The sequence below is a fragment of the Desmodus rotundus genome, chromosome X (assembly GCF_022682495.2).
Source record: "Desmodus rotundus isolate HL8 chromosome X, HLdesRot8A.1, whole genome shotgun sequence".
NCBI lineage: Eukaryota > Metazoa > Chordata > Mammalia > Chiroptera > Phyllostomidae > Desmodus > Desmodus rotundus.
In genome coordinates this window covers 88,155,615-88,169,068 of record NC_071400.1, presented here as the reverse complement: position 1 = coordinate 88,169,068, position 13,454 = coordinate 88,155,615, and positions in this window count along the sequence as shown.

Below are 13,454 nucleotides of genomic sequence, written 5' to 3'. Positions count from 1 at the left end.
GCCCCCCGCCCTTTATGCCCTGGGGGAAAGACTGTTATAGTCGACATCCAATGAGTTTCCCTGCCCTCCAACTTTCAGTTGGGTGCAACGAATGGAAAGAACCCATAACAGATCAGAAATAGGTGAGGTGAAGGTATTTATTTCGCTGGCTCCTTCCTTATTTGACAAAATTAATAGAGGCTTCACTTCTCTCTTGTGTGCCAGTAACCTTTCCTTGCCCTGTATCTTCAGGCCAAGTGGTAATCATGACTCTCTACTTGCTAGCCCAGGGTTCTTTCTTGTGCCTTGTTGGTTGCCTTCAACCCTGCTCACATATTTGCAGGTAGTCCCTTCATTAAGTTCTCCTCAATTCTCCACATTAGAGCATCATATTATTTATTTCTTGTACTGACCCCTCAGTGATAATGCCTCCATTTTTTGACTATTACTTAGCATTAAACAAAGAGGATCTTATCCATTCTTTTATAGACAACACTGTATATTGTATGACATCCTTTACTGTACACTTATTATAGAAAGTACGAGGCAGTGAAAAGGGCCATTCAACTTCAAATGTTGCATTTCTCAGGGATGACAGTTCAGGGGTATTTATATTACCACTATTTGTATATCTATGTGTGTATGATATTTTCATGCACATGAAATAATTCACCATAAAATGCAAAAGCCACACATAAAGTTATCTGCAATAAGTAAAGCTTTGTTTTTATATGTACATTACATAGAAAAGGTTCCAAAAGGAATTAGAAGAAAATATTAGTTTCATTAGATCATAGGATTATAGGCAATTATTTTCTTATAGTTTTCAAATTTTCAATATTAAATGCAAATACATTTTCACAGGAAAAGTGTATTACCAATAATAAGCATTAAATACTGGAAAAATGGCCAGAGTTCTACAGCAGTTATTGTACTGAATCATTTCACTGTTAATTGGAACCACTGAAAAGAAGAAACCCCAAATAAAAGTTCAGATATGTGACTAAAAGGCAAAAGGAAGAAAATGCCCCATAAGCCCATGAGTGTCACCTCTTACAATGATTACGTCATAGGAAAAGGATTTAAAGAGACCAACAGAATATGAACTTGCTTATAAAGCTGCCAAAGTTGACCTTCATCGTCCAGCCGTATTCTGTCCAGAGCCTTTATACGGCTTTCAGTGGCTATGAGTGGTAGCTGTGTGGCATAGTCATGTTTAAAGGGAGAGTGGTTGCACATTTTCCTCTGCAGTTTCTCTTTTACGCCGTTATTAAGATTTCTTGGAGGTTGCAAAATGTCTGTCCCCCGAAACCTTGTAAAATAAGTGGCAAGTACAAAGACCTTTCCCCCAGTCTATACATTCTCTAATTTAATTCTTGCAATGAGGACATAAGCATTATCAGCATCATTATTTTCCTCATTTAGCAGGGAGAACCCGAGGCGGAGAAATATTAATTAGTCCAAATGTACATAGTGAGCATGGAGTAGGGATTCAAATTTGGGCCTCCTGCCAACTGTGAGCTAAACCACTGCACTGTTCTACCCTCTAACTCCTCAAGGTCAAGCGAGCCCATGTGCACGTAGGCAATTTCTCAAAGTGGCAGGAAAAACCAGACCCTGTAAGACCCTTTTAACTATTTTGCACTTTCATTCTGAAACTTAGACAAGATATTTTGATGCTCAATGTCAGAGAAGATGATTTACTTGGCTGTGCTGCAGCCTAGTAACACCAAGTCCTGCTATTAAGATGATAATTAATAACAAACATGCCAATTATTGATTGGACTTTTATTACCTGTCTGTATGAGTGAAGTATATACAATCAATTTTTGATATGTATAGATGTACCAAAAGCAGTGTTTGAAAGCATAGCAATGATTAAATAAACAAGGTCTTGCCAGCATTATTGTAATACAGTATCCAATTTTGACATTTATATTTGAGTTGGGCAGCATGACTTTATAACCTATGATTTTGCTGTCATAACTCTTGCCTAGTGTCTCAAACGAAGTGGAGGTTTTTGGTTAGCTTGACCTCTTTCCTCCATCAGCATGCACATGTCTGATCTTTCTCTAACTCTTTATACACCTTATTATTGTACTAAAGATATTAATGATGAGGATTCCAGTGATTTTATCAGTTTTAGGTACAGTATATATTTTAAAATCTGGTCCCTTAATTAAATTCAATTAAACATCCCTCCTATATATCATGACATGAGATGATGTGAAGCATGCTAGGATAATTATTTATGGACTTAATGTAATTAATTTTGAACAGGGAACCAGGAAGCATTTTATAATAGGCTGCATATATGGTTTCATAAATCATAGACTATCTGGCTTGGAAATGGTCTTAAACATCAGCTAGTTCAATCATTTACCTAGTACTTGAATACCTTCTAAAATCTCTCTATTAGTTTCTGTTATCCTTGAACTGCTCCAGGAAATAAGATTTTTTGAAGCAACCCATTTGAAATAGGAGGTACTAATTTACATATGCATATGTACACAAAAATTTTACTCCAAACATATTTGCTACTCCTTATTTTAAACACAGTGTGGCATACATTATTGGGAAAAAAGAGAAGAAAAAAATCCTTCTCTGGTTTTCTTACAAACATTCCTTTTAAAAATCAATTAACAGATCTGGGAGGACTCAGCTTGCTTCTTCTTTGACCCAGAAAATGAAATATTTAAACAATTGCAAAGACCTTAGTTTCTAGGACACATACAAAGATCTAAAACAATACCTCAAATGAGGCATCATTTCATCTTTTAAATGTATTTTGACCACTTTTGTTTCATCCAAGCAAGTCAAGTTAAATGGGAATAGAGCTTCTTGTCAAGATTAAATTCTAAACGAGAGGATTTTGTTTAAGAATGACACATTAGAAAACTCACAAAATCCTTATACAGGAAAACAAGATTACCACCAGAGAATTACCCTCAGCTGTTAAAAATTAAACTAATATAATATTGTAGTCAACTATAAATGAAAATTAAACTTTTAAAAAGATTTTACTTATTTATTTTTTTAGAGAGGGGAAGGGAAGGAGAAAGAGAGGGAGAGAAACATCAATGTGTAGTTGCCTCTCTCGCACATTTACTTACTGGTCATGCCCTCTACTAGCAACCCAGGCATGTGCCCTGACTGGGAATCGAACCGGTGACCCTTTGGTTCACAGGCCAGCACTCAATCTACTGAGCTACACCAGCTAGGGCTGAAAAATAAAATTTAAAAAATAATCTAAAAAGGAATTTGAAAAAAGTAAAGTTAACAGGAAAATTGTAAGTTTCCTATGTCAAAGAAAGTTTCATGGAGAAGTGATTTTAGGAATCTTTTCACTCCAGCTATAAAATTTATTTGGTAAATCTTGGAGAATAAAATACCTTCCTACACTTTAGAGAGGCATGGCTTGGGGGCTTAAAGGCCTCTTGGATTTTTTGTGTCTTTTTAAAATTTTTTTAAAAAATTTTTATTCAGTTATAATTGTCTGCATTTTCTCCCCATCCCTCCACCCCACCCCAGCCAATCCCACCTCCTTCCTCAACCTATTAGTTTTTAAGATCCTCTGGCACAAGCCATGGACACAGACTCATTGTAATGTAAAGCATTAGTGAAGAGGTGGCTGGCCTGTAATAAGATACTGAACAAGTTTTTGGCAGATAGCAGGGATCTCAGATGCTGGAAGACAAAGAGAAGGAAAGAGGGAGGTGAACTAAAGATAAACTTTTCTCCCCATTCAACTTTCCTAGGGCTAGCCCTTCCTATGTACACTACCTTACTTATTCTTTCCTTCCCGTTTACTTTGAAAGTCTTTTTATAGACTTACCTAAGGCCAGAGCAAAGATTGTCAAGCACTTTGGTTGAACCAAATGCATGCAACTAAGAACCTGTTCATGAATCAAATATCAGTGTTTAAACCTTGGAAGATATTTAGCAAAATCTTAGCCAACTATTAATAGTGTAAGGATAAGAGCCCTTTCTTATTTAGCATTATGCTGGGCACATATTAGGTGCTTTATAGAAGTAGTGAGAATAGCTGAAGAGCATTTCTAGTGCTAAAAACATGGTGAGTCATTTATCCAGCTACTTCCTAGTTTGGTGAATTAAGTAAGAGGCATTTAGATGGAAACAATTTCTGTGTATACTTTCTCTGTCTAAATTGGCAAAAGACTTTATTTAAGATAAAGAACAGGCTTCAAAATGACTACATTAAAAGAAACAGCTGTTTATTTTACACTCCTTATAAATATTGTATATAAATTATTCATGTAAAAGCTGAAAGACTTATGTTACTTCAGTGTATGGGATAATCAAAAGTAAAGTGGGTTCAATTACTAAAATTGGGGAGCCAGAGAGAATAAACCAGAAGAAAAGACTTCCTTAATGATAAACTACTTAAATATCATAATGAAAATATGAAGGCTTTTCTGGGTTCTAAAACCTTAAGTGAATTCACACTCGCAAGCACAAAGAAATAAGCGAAGTATCAAAGTAATTTTATATTACATTGACTAGAAATGAAAGCATTATTAAACCATTAAAATTAGTTGGTTTTTCAACAATGAGACCACTTCACACTGGTCAGAATGGCCATCATAAACAAATCAACAAACAACAAGTGCTGGAGAGGATGAGGAGAAAAGGGAACCCTAGTGCACTGTTGGTGGGAATGCATCTGGTGCAGCCACTGTGGAAAATAGCATGGAATTTCCTCAAAAAAACTAAAAATGGAACAGCCTTTTTACCCTGAAATTCTACTACTGGGATTATATACCCTAAGAATCTTGTAACACCAATCCAAAAGAACCTATGCACCCCAATGTTCATAGCAGCACAATTTACAATATCCAACTGCTGGAAGCAACCCATCAGTAAATGATTGAAGCAAAAATGATGGTACATTTACACAATGGAATACTACAAGGCAGAAAGAATCAAGGAGATGGAACTGGAGAGCATTATGCTAAGTGAAATAAGCCAGGCAGTGAAAGACAAAGACCATATGCTCTCATCTTTAAGTGGAACCTAATCAACTAAACAAACAAGCAAGCAAAATATAACTGAAGCCATTGAAATAAAGAACAAAGGCACAGTGACCAGAGGGGAGGAGGGAGGGGGACAATGGGGAAAAGGGGAAGAGTCGTCAAGGAACATGTATAAAGGACTCAAGGACACAGCCAAAGGCGGGTAAGGTTGAGGGTGGGAGGTGGGAATGGGTGTGTGGAGGGAATGGAGACAACTTTACTGGACCAACAACAAAATAAATAAATAAATAAATTTTGGCATTTAAAAAACAAGAGTAAAACAATGAGTTGGTTTTTGTCTTCATCATTGTCTTATTCTGGGGTTCTCCAAAATCTGAGTCTGAAACAAAGACCACTTTGCCGCTGTAGGTTAAGTGCTGCTGTCGGCCTCTGCCATTCTAGAATTCCCCTCTTTTCCCCACTGGTATTAGGAAGCTCAATTCCACGCAATATCTCTTTTGTGTCAACTCTGACCTTCAGAGGACACCACCGAGCCTCTCAAAGATGTTATTGCTCAGTGCTAGGACATTGCTCATTGCCATAGTGAATGGACTATCCTATAACCCTTCTGGGGAAGGTGGTCAAGTGATCACTGGTCTCACAAAACAACCCCTGCTAACATTCCACCCCCCTAAGTCTTCTTTCTGTGCGCTTCCTCATTATGATGCCCAGGTATTCGTGCATTACTACCTCATTTACTGTAGGCCACTATTGTGTCAATGCTTCCAAAAGCCATCTTAGAGTACATTAGAGAAAATTCACATGTCTTTGCCAATATTTTGAACCCAAAAATCACTAGTGAATACTTGTAGGTCAGTTATTCCCTGGTGCAGTACCCTCATTATCCATTCCCACTTTACTTCCCCTGGTCCTTGCCAGTGTTAGTCACCCGGTCCTGCAATGCTTTGAGGGTGTAAGGTTTTTGCTCCCACAAGGAAGGGCTTTGTTTCTATGCTTGGCCTGAGCTATGAGCCCACCCTCATTCCCAGTGTGAGGGCAGAAGGAGCAGTTTTTGAGTAAAACATACATTATATTCAAGTTCTTAGTCTCAGTGGAGGTCTTCCAGTGCATCTAAGAAAGAGGAGAGTCCCTCTTCAAGCAAAAAGCAGGAAGCTAATCCTACCAGTTAGAAAGTTTCAGTGGAATCTGGGGTTCAATATTCTCAGAGGCTGATGGACCCATATGTGCCCATCCACGTGCCATGGTAGCATCCCCTTCCTCTCAGAGAACTGACTTTCATACAGGAGACCTGTCAAAGCTGTGCTTTCCATTTTCTTTGCATCTCTGCCATCTTTAAAATTAGATATTGTGTCTGGCTTGTAGCGTGGTCTTCTCAGAAGCTGCAGGAGAAAAGCTTTATCCTTATTTGGTTCCATGGAGACCTGACCCTATCATTTTTAACATAGTTCTGAAGTGATTACATTATCTATTCACCTTTAGCATATCATTATAATGATCATTTGTCCCCATACTTTTCCTGTGATATTGCTATCACAAGAGCAGATATTTCACCTGTCACTTCCACCTTGTCCCGATCCATGATAGGTCAAAATCTTAATAAGTGTGATGGTTGTAGAAGCAAGCTGAATATTATCATTACTCTGCCTTGGCACCAATTCTTTTAGCCTGGTTCCCCCAAAAGCAGAATGTAAGAGAAAGGCTCATGTGCAAATAGTTTGTGAATGTAATCTCACGCAGCAGTGGTTAAATGACAGGTGAGTGTCCCTCTCCTGGAAAAACTGAAAGCCAATACAGGGTTATATCATCAAGTTAGCAACCAGTAGGGTGACTGGAACTTGAGCCCAGTGGCCTTCTGAAAAGCCTCATGAAAGCCATCTCAGAATCTCTCTTTGAGAATCAAATTCTCTGTTGACTCCTGTCTGCCCTTCTTCAATGTGGCTCTGTTGGTCAAAGCATTCTGGATTGAATATTCATGAACACTGAGCAATTTCCTGTGGTTGACCTTCACTTGCTGTGGTTTCAGAGAATCCCCAGGGCAGGAAGCCAGCCCGAGGCAAGGCACAGTCAGGCTACATGTGTCAGAGGATTTGAAGCCTCTGCTGAACTGGCCACTACAGCAGTGACTGGAGTATGTGGCAGGCTGAGGGAATCTGAGGGGGGGGGTAAGAGGTGTCTGGTGTAACTGTCAGCCACAAGGAACATTGATTGTAAGCTCTTCATTTACACAGCACTGAAGTAAGCAATGGAGAGGTGATACGTTCTACTAGCCCATGTGAGATTTACAGTCTGGTTGGGGCAGGCAGGATATAGACATGTACATATAATAAATGTATCAGCAACCAAATGGTGATTGCCCATCTCAACCAAGGTGAGATGCCCTTGAAATTATTGTCAGGATGATGTTGAAGACAGTTTGTTTGATATCCTGTAATGACCCTGTTACTAGAACCCTCAAAAAGAATATCTCTTAATGCTTATTCCTTGAAAATGTGGGCTTTTCCTGGACTCAACCTTTAAAGATATTATCATATTATAAATCTTGTGAATAATGCTGTTCTCTTTGCTTTGGCCACTGGGAAGCTTGGAGACAAAAGTCCATTTTCCTTCCAGTGATTTAACAGGATTTTATAGCGGGCATTTGTTTAAAGTAACTGTATGTTCCAGCTTCATTTTATTTGCCCACTCTTAAGTTCTTTCCCCTTGATCTGTTTATCAATTTATATTTTATTTTATTAGTTATAATATAGGCCACTTCAAGTCCTTATTTGTTTTGAGATGGGCATAAATTTATCTAATTAAAACAATTTATGGAGATAGGAATTAGACATTTAATTTATAGTTCAGATTAAATGCCAAATATGTAATTTATGTTTTTACGTAAATAGCATATGAGTTTACTGAAAGCGATTGATACAGAAGAGGCGGCAGAGCGCGAACATGTACACAGGACGGTAAACTTGAGGAGCATCTCACACTGATGGAGACGAATGGCTGTGACTATTCCTGGCCCTGTATCACAGCACAATTAAAATTATTTAAAAACCTATGAAACGAATACTACAGCAAAATATAATGGGCCTAAGTACACATGTGCAATATTATTAGGAGGGTTTACCTAGAAATGACAAAGCTCTATTGAAATATTACCTTGAAACCAGTTAGAATACTTTCATGTTTAAGAACCTATGAATGAGGTCAAGAAATATAACAAACAAGGACCATGAATTAAGGGAGTGGGGGATAGAAAACAATGTATATATAATCATATGAATATTAGGGTACCCTGAATGTTTACAACCCTAAATAATCTTAGAGATGATGTAAGAATATTCCAATCTTACAATGGAGGTATTTAATAAAATGCCGCAGCGCTTGTCCCAAGCTAGGGGTTAACATCCAGGAGAAATGATGAAGTCAGTGCAGCCATGACTATAAACTTACAGTGGCATCCTTGTGACCAACCCAGGGGAGAGTGGAGAAAGTCCCTTAGGCAGCTGTCCGTCCTAGTAATGATAGTAACGAATACAGAAGTCAAATAAAAACCCATCCTACGGCCTTGTGGTGAAACTACTTCCCAGCCATTCACAAATATAGACTGGACCAGGGCAAAATCCAATAAAAGATAAGGCACTGATATCTCTTAGTCTCTGGGAGGAATATTAAAAGGAAATTACCAGTGAATCTGATATGAGGGTCTTTTATCCACATTAGGTTAAACAGTAAATTTAGTCTTTTCCTAAGTATATATGATTCATTTAAGAATCTTAACCACCTGTAGCAATTTCGAGGGGGAGAAATAAATTTATACAAAGTCATAAATAATACCTTTTCAAATGTATCTTTTATTACCATTCGACTGATAGTAATCATATGAGCAGCAAGTGCCTGCAAGGATTCATAAGCCACTGTGGAAGAAGTAAATTATGGGGATGGGGAGATAATTCTCTTAATCCAAGAATAACTTATTAAACTGCTCCATTTTTGATTGGTTTAGCTTGCTTATAGTAATCACATCAAAAATTTATGGAGCACGTGCCACGTGCTAAGACACGCATACACATAGCATTCGTTCATTTAATTATCACAACAAACAACCCTGAGAAGTAGGTACTTTTATTATTCCCATTTTACAGATGAGGAAGCAATGGCTTAGAGCAGTTAAATATATGCCCAATTTATAGGGCCAGTCAGAGAATAGCAGAGTTGGGATTGAAGTAGAGATTTGTCCCCAGAGCCAACAAACACACTTAACCTCTTATGTGATTACTTATGTGAATACTGCCTCTGAAACCTTTCTGGAAGCAACCCTGCAGGGAGTTCCATTGCTGCTCCGGGAATAGTACTGGTCATATGCTACCTGTTCTAGTCCACAGCAGAAGCTTCTGTACTATCTCAAAGGAATAAGGTATGGCTTATACTTTTGTACGTGGGAGGCATCTTCTTATCTAGTTTCTAAGATAACATCTATTCCTCTTCTTTTCCTCTTTCCCCCTTTTCCTTAAACTTGAAAACTCAATTTTAGATCCAAAAGGGGCCCTAGAGGCTATTTTATCTGGTCTTTTTATTACTTAAAAATGATAAAAAACCAGTGCCCAAAGAGGCTATATAATTTATAGTTGGTTGATACGGCGCTCCGATATCTAGAATCCTCATCTAGTGATTTTTCCTACTACATCAGGAAAGATATCATGAAAATAGTTCCTCAGTCTAAGTAAAGGGGGATTTATCAGCGGTATTTGGACTGTTCTCATGTTATAATAGAAACAAGAAAAGAGGCTTTACTGAGCTTCTCTACTGCAGCCACAGGCTAACTGTGACACTGGACACAGGCCGTCCCGAAAGCCAATCTCAATCTTCTATTTGCACTAAAAGGAAGAGAGCAAACACATGCACGTGTCAGACTGGGGATTTAACCTGGAGAAGAAATAAAAACCCAGACAAATAGAAAAATGAGAATGAACATAGGAAACATAAAGGAAAATATCAGCTGTATGAATTAGATTAACAGCGGGCCCCCCCCGGCCATCTTTAGATTCCACATTTCTGATACATCAGCTAGTTCTCCTGGCTCCATTTCTTGTATCTCCTTACGACCCCTCTTTCTGGCATCAACTGGAAAAATAATCTATAAACTGATTACTAATGGACACAAGAGTAACTGAAAAGGACAGTTACACAAATGTACATGTACACACATACATACCTTTGTACCTCTACATTATGTAGGAATTCATGTTAACAATGATTTAAACAAACTACAGGCAAACTATTGAAGTACATAATCTTTCTTTTCAGTATTTCTCAGGGCTCTACTGGCATTTTGAGTGAGACAATTATTCCTTGGATAGACCTTCCCACACATTGCATGATTCTGAGCACCTCTGCCTCTACCACGGAATCCCCATAGTTGCACTTAGTCATTTTGACAACAAGAGAATACCGTTAGGCATTTCAAAATCAGCCCCTGCGGTGGGGCAACACCTCCCTAGTTGAGAAACACTGGGACTAAGACCAACACACCAGAGAAATTAGCATATTTTCCAGACTGTAAGACGCACCCCCCAATTTGGGGGGAAAATGGGGGTGCATCTTATACTCTGAATGAAGCTTACCTGGCTGAGGGGTTAATGGTGGTGGAGTGGGGTTTTTCCCCCCTATTTTCCTCCTCTAACACCTAGGTGCATCTTATAGTCCTAAAAATACTATAATAATATTATAGATTCATATTTTTTATTCAAGACTTATTTATTAGCTGCCATGTGTAAAGCTTTCTGCTTGTTGCTGACAGGTATATTCTTGAGTCCAAATGGATAAGGATTTTGCCATAATGGAGTATGTAGGATGGTGTGAGAGACAGATATTTATTAAATCTTTACATATACACACACGTATACACACACACACACTTAGAATGTTGATAATAGCAACAAAGAGCCATATGATGTTATTAGAGTCTCTACCGGGAAGGTTTACTTGGATTAATTATGGTATGCTCCCCAAGGAACCTTAAACTTGAGTTGAGATATGAAGCATAAGTAGGAGTTTACTTGGTAATGATTAAAAGTAAAAATATTCTCAGTAGAGGAAACAGCATGTACGAAGTTACACTGATGAGAGAGAACACGGCAAGTCTGAGTGACTGATGCAAGGCTAGTATGACTACACCTGAGAAAATGAGAGGGAGGCAGTAGAAAATGAGAGAGGTGAGTGATGAGGTGAGGCAGTAGAGCTACATAAGGGTGAACCCGCACATTGTCCGATAGCCTATGTCAGTAAGTAGAGCTTTCAGGCATAACTCATCAAGTGAAATTTGGCACCAGGCAGAAAAAGGAGAGGAATCACACAAGCCATGAGTCTACTGGTGGGTGTCATCTCATTAAGATAATACTGAAATCAACTCTCCCATGAATGGAGATTAAGCTAGCACAGATAAAAATAACTTCAGTGCGATGTAATTGTGTGGAATTTACTCGGTTGATTTGGTGCCATGCAAGGATCTATGGAAGCTGTAATATGTAAGAGCAGATGTCTATCCAGGAATGTTGCGGGGAATCTGGAGTCAGCCTAGGAGGTCAAGCGTTATAGGGGAATAAGCACTGGAGTTGAAGTGCCAGGAGCTAGACGTCACTCCGAACCTTACTTGCCTCGTGGGAACTTCTCCAGTCCCAGGTTAGGGCTTTCATCAGTAAAATGAGGAAAATAACACCCCCCAGGCTTATGAGTAGGATTAAATGAAATGTCCCGAGGAAGAGTATCTAACCCAGTATTCGGCACACTCCAGATCAGCAATGCATGCTTTCAACAAAACTAAGTTTCTTCAGTTGTAAAATAAAGGCACTAATAACTGCTTCGACATTCCAAGAGTGTCATAAGGGCAAATGGGATAAATGAGGAAAGAAGCACAGGGTATTATTGCCATCAACAAAGGAATGTGGCCACCCTGAATTTGTCATCCCTTTATTTTTCTGTCAGCGGGCTATAGTCATAAAGGCAAACTGCTACAAGGAATCTTTGTCCCCCTTCCATCCTTGGAAAAGTTGTGGATGGGAAAAAGAAGGAATGATAGTAGGCACTTTTTTGTCCTGATGAAATAACCATTATTTTGACAAGAGAGTTTAAATGCTATAAACATGCACACAAGTTTTCTTTGGATATTTTACAGAAAATATTGTTTCAGGTGAATTTGGACCAGTGTGGGGACCACCATTTTGTGAAGTGTTGGCTGGCCATAGCTCTTTTTCAAGTAAATACAGTTTAGAGCTGTTTGTCGGCAGCACACACTCACGCTGTGGATGCTCTGCCTCACACTTCCTCGGCCCACCGGTAAATGAACCTGCAGCCGTCCTGACCACTCCCAACGCACTGTCTCAATTTTCCACTTCAAATGCCTGTTCTCCCGGCTTCTCCACCTAAAGCCCTTCTCTGGAACCATGAGAGCTTGCTCAGCCTGCTTGTTGGGAAGCCTAGAAGAGCCTGAGGCTTCACCGCTCCCAGGCACCACCCTCGACCAATGACTTGGTGAATATTTTATCTAACTTTGTCCTTTGATGGAATAATTCAGAAGCTGTTCCACATGGTTCCTCAGAGGGTGTGCGATAGGACTGAACCCCAATTACCCACCACAATAACCTGCTCATTAAAACCCTTTTTTTGTAGATTTTCTCCTTCTGTGCCTCATGTTCCCTATTTTCTTTCATAAATATCTTATAATTATCTCCCAGATTAACTACCTGCACCCACTTCATGTCTTACAATGTACTATTGGGGAAACCCAAATTTAGACATAAGATTCCTGAAATTGTCCACTTCATAGTGCACAGTTTTCATTTCTGATGACATAATGGTGTCTAGTCTAAAGTGACATATGGGTGGCCCTGTGCTCTGTAAAAAGATGAAATAGCTATCTTTTAATGCCTCTTAAAGGAAAAAGACCAAAATCAAGGATACATTCCCTGGGAAGGAAAGTATGATCTGTTTAGAATATCAATATTTTTCCTTTTTATTGAATTTATTGGGGTGTTACAATTTATTTTAACAAAATTATACATGTTGCAGGTGCACAATTCCTTATAGATGATTCTACATTCTATACACTGTATGAGAGCATTACGCTAAGTGAAATAAGCCAGTCAGAGAAAGAGAAGTACCATATGATTTCAATTATATGTGGAACCTAATGAACAAAATAAACTACAAATAAAAGAGACAGACTCAGAGAGCAGACGACAGCTGTTGAGGGGGTTGGGGGATTGGGAGCTGTGAAGGACTGAGCAAAAAAGAAAAAGTCATGGACACCGACAACAGTATGGTGATTGCCAGTGGGAGGGGGTTGGGGGGAGGTGGAAGAGGATATAGGAGAATAAGTAGAATATTAATATTTTGATTTTAAACTCTATTTGAACACTAGGCCATACAAATACCCACTAACTCTCGAGGGTTATTTACTTTAAAAGCAATGTGGCATAGGAAACACAGTCAATA